Consider the following 3,418-nt stretch of genomic DNA (forward strand, 5'->3'; position numbering starts at 1 on the left):
CACGGGCCTCAGAGCCTCGCTGCCTCCGCTCCTTCTCTTGGCGTCTGGACAGGGGCTAGGGATGGGGGCTTTCCCAATGGGCTCTGGGCAGCTGTGGTCAGATATGAGCACTGGGGCTGAGGATTTGGCAAATGCACCCCCAATCTGCCCTGTGGGCTTGCCTTCCTGGGCTGGAGTCTTGTGGAGATCCCGGGGGAGGAGGCAAGTCTGCCCTTGGGAAGTCCTCAGTCTGGGATTCTGGACAGTCCTGTCTGGGGGCAGAAGAGGAGAAGAGACTAGCCTGCCTGCAGGGCAGCCCTGGCTCTCAGGTAGGCTCAGTCTGGGCCGAGGGAGCTGGCCTCTACACTCAGAACCCCTGATCGTTGGGAAGCCCGAGATTGAGTCTGGGGTCACTCTGTGGCACAGAAGTTCTGTTTTGGGAGTGACCGCAGACTTGACCTTCACGGCAGGAGTGGCAGGGGCATGGGGGCTGGGGCCAGGGGCTTGTGGCAATCTAACAAGATTACCGAATTGGGGTGGAAGCGGGAGGCGGCCTATCCATCCTCCTGTCTCCGAAACGACTGTCCTGATGCACAGCCACCGTGTGGGCAGGCAGTACAGAAGGCAGGGTGCAGGAGGATTTGGATGCTGCTGCTCGAGGGGAGTGAGTGTGGGAGGCCCAGAGGGCCGTCAGAGGCCAGTTTTTCCTAGCTCCTCACAGTACACCTCAAGGCCCACAGAAGTCAGTTGCCTTGCCCAGGGTCACACAGCAAGTCAGTAGCAGATCGGGGACCACTGGTGCTCTGGGCTCCCACCTCTCAGTCCAGGACTCTTTCCTGGATCCCAGAAGTCCATGAAGAAGGAGAAGCATCAAGCACTGAGGTCCGGGGGATCTGGGGAGGAGGTGGTGAAGGCTTTGTTGGGGGAAGGTTAACAGGGTGCCGGCCATTCCTGTTTTAGCCACCAGGTGGCCGCAGCTCCTTGGTTATGTTGTCATCCGCCCCAGGCTGGATGGAACCATAGGGACAGAGGTTCTCTTTATTTTCTAACATCTTCCTTTGTTTTTGTTGGTCGCCGGTGAGTCTTGATTCCGACTCACGGCGACCCCATGTGTTACAGAGTAGAAGTGCTCCATAGGGTTTTCACAACTTCTTCATCAACCTGAAATGAAATTCTAATACCAAAAAGGTTGCCTAAGAGTCGATTCTGACTCATAGTGACTCTATAGGACAGAGTAGAACTGCCCCCACAGGGTTTCCAAGGAGTGGCTGGTGGATTCGAACTGCTGACCTTTTGGTTAGTAGCCGAGCTCTTAACCACAGTGCCACCAACGCTCCAATCTTTACGGAAGCGGACTGCCACATCTTTCTCTTGAAGAGTAGCTGGTGGGTTAGCAGCCCAGTGTTTAACCACTACGCCACCAGGGCTCCTTTACCTACACACATGCTCTCAAAAGTCAATAACGCTCTCACAACTGTTATTATGAAGGAGAGATTAAGGGAAAGTACTTGATAATGTATTTCAACATGTAAATGCTTGGGTACAACCACATGGCAGATATGATGGAGTAGTCATAAGCCTATCTCTATTTTTATTAATGAATACGTTTGGGTTTAAAAGAAGTAAGGTCGGAAGCCGTTCTGTACAAGAAGTTCAAAAAAATTAAAGAGCAGAGGTATAGGTGGGCGCTGAAATAAAAATGGGCACACTCAATGTGTAATAAAACCGTGCAACAAAAACCCTTAACCTTAATGTTTTACATGTAAAACTGAGTCAGGTTTGGGGCTCAGGTGACTGTAAAGAGGTTTTCCACTGTGTGACTGTCCAGTGGGACATTCTAAAGTCATTCCTGACAAGTCTATTGCGAGAGGACATCTTGGCATTCCTAGCCCCTGCCCACTAAATGCCAAGGAGGACCCCATCGTTTTGTTCTGTTTCCACATAAGATTGCCATGAGTGGGAGCAGACTCATGGGCTTACCCTGAAGGCAGGGGAGCCCCAGAGGGCTTAATTAAGTAGGGGGCATATTTACAAGCACCACCTAGGGGTGGTGCCATCCCTGCCAGGAACCTCTGGGCTGGGGGCTGCCCTCGCTGTTCAGCAATTCATCACAGTAGAGCAGAGTTTCTCAACTTCAGCACTGACATTTTGGGCCAGGTAATTCTTTGTATTTCTTCTACAACCAGAATGTTCCTTAGAAGCGAGGATGGTGAGACTTCTACTCTCTTACTTTTGACACATCATCAGGGAAGATCAATTGCTAGAAAAGGACATCGTGTTTGGTAGAGGGTTATCGAAACCGAGGGAAACGCTCAGTGAGGTGGATTGGCAGAAAAGCCACAACAACGGACTTGAACATGCCAACGGTCATGAAGATGGTACAGGACTGGGTAATGTTTAGTTCTGTTTCTACATAAGGTCGCCATGAGTCAAAAGTGATTCATGGACTTGCCCTGAGGACAGGAGAGCCCCAGAGGGCTTAAGAAAGGGGCATATTTAGAAAGGCCCCTCTGGCTGCTGTGTGGAGCACAGGTAGGAAAGCTGAGGAAAAGGAGCCCGTGAAAGGAGGTTAGAGGGGGAACGGCCAGGGAGGTAGGAGAGTGGGGGCATGCGAGAGAGAGGGCATGGTCAGTAGAGGTGCAGACGGTGGCTGAGAGACGCCCCTGGATTTGTCATTTAGGTGGCGAGTGATGTTTATCAAGAGCGACCCTCACTGGGGGGGCAGTGAAGGAGGAAGACAGATGGGGGGCAGAGGAGAGACAGAAAGGGGACATGAGGCAGCCATGTAGACAGCTCTTTGGATGCCTGGGAGGAAAGAGGGTGGTAGCTAGAGGCTGAGGCAGGGCCAAGAGCACATTCTGTTTTGTGGGAAGATTTCTGAGGATGGAGGGACTTTAACCGTGTTTATAGACTAGGGGTGGGTAGCAGCAGGGCAGGGAGGATAAAGATGGCAGAGAGAAAGGAGTTTAACACTCAGCTGTCCTGCCTTCTGACCCCACTGCCCACCTCCAACCATCTCCATGGAAAGGGAGGGGCCAAGCTACCCTTCCCAGGCCACCAGGTGGAGAGTGTGGACGGCACTCACAAGCCCTGCCAGACTGAGGCCTGCCCCTGGGGGTAGGGGGTGGTGGCGCCCCCTCCCTTCCCGTGTGGGCTCCTATCGAGGGGGAGGGGAGCCCTTCCTGAGATGCCCTCACAGATGAGCTGGGTTTGGGCAGTAACGAGGGAGTCATTTCGGCTGCTGTTGGCATGGGATCTTGGCCACCCACACAGTGTATCACAGATCACACATACAGAGCTCACGGGGATGTGCAAGTGCACACACACAACACAGCTCACACAGGGTATATACATGCATGCAGACAGCTCACACAGGGTGTATACATGCACACACACAGCTCACACGGGGTATATATATGCATGCAGACAGCTCACACGG

This window comes from Trichechus manatus, unplaced genomic scaffold (genome assembly GCF_000243295.1).
Source record: "Trichechus manatus latirostris isolate Lorelei unplaced genomic scaffold, TriManLat1.0 scaffold00054, whole genome shotgun sequence".
NCBI classification, from domain to species: Eukaryota; Metazoa; Chordata; class Mammalia; order Sirenia; family Trichechidae; genus Trichechus; species Trichechus manatus.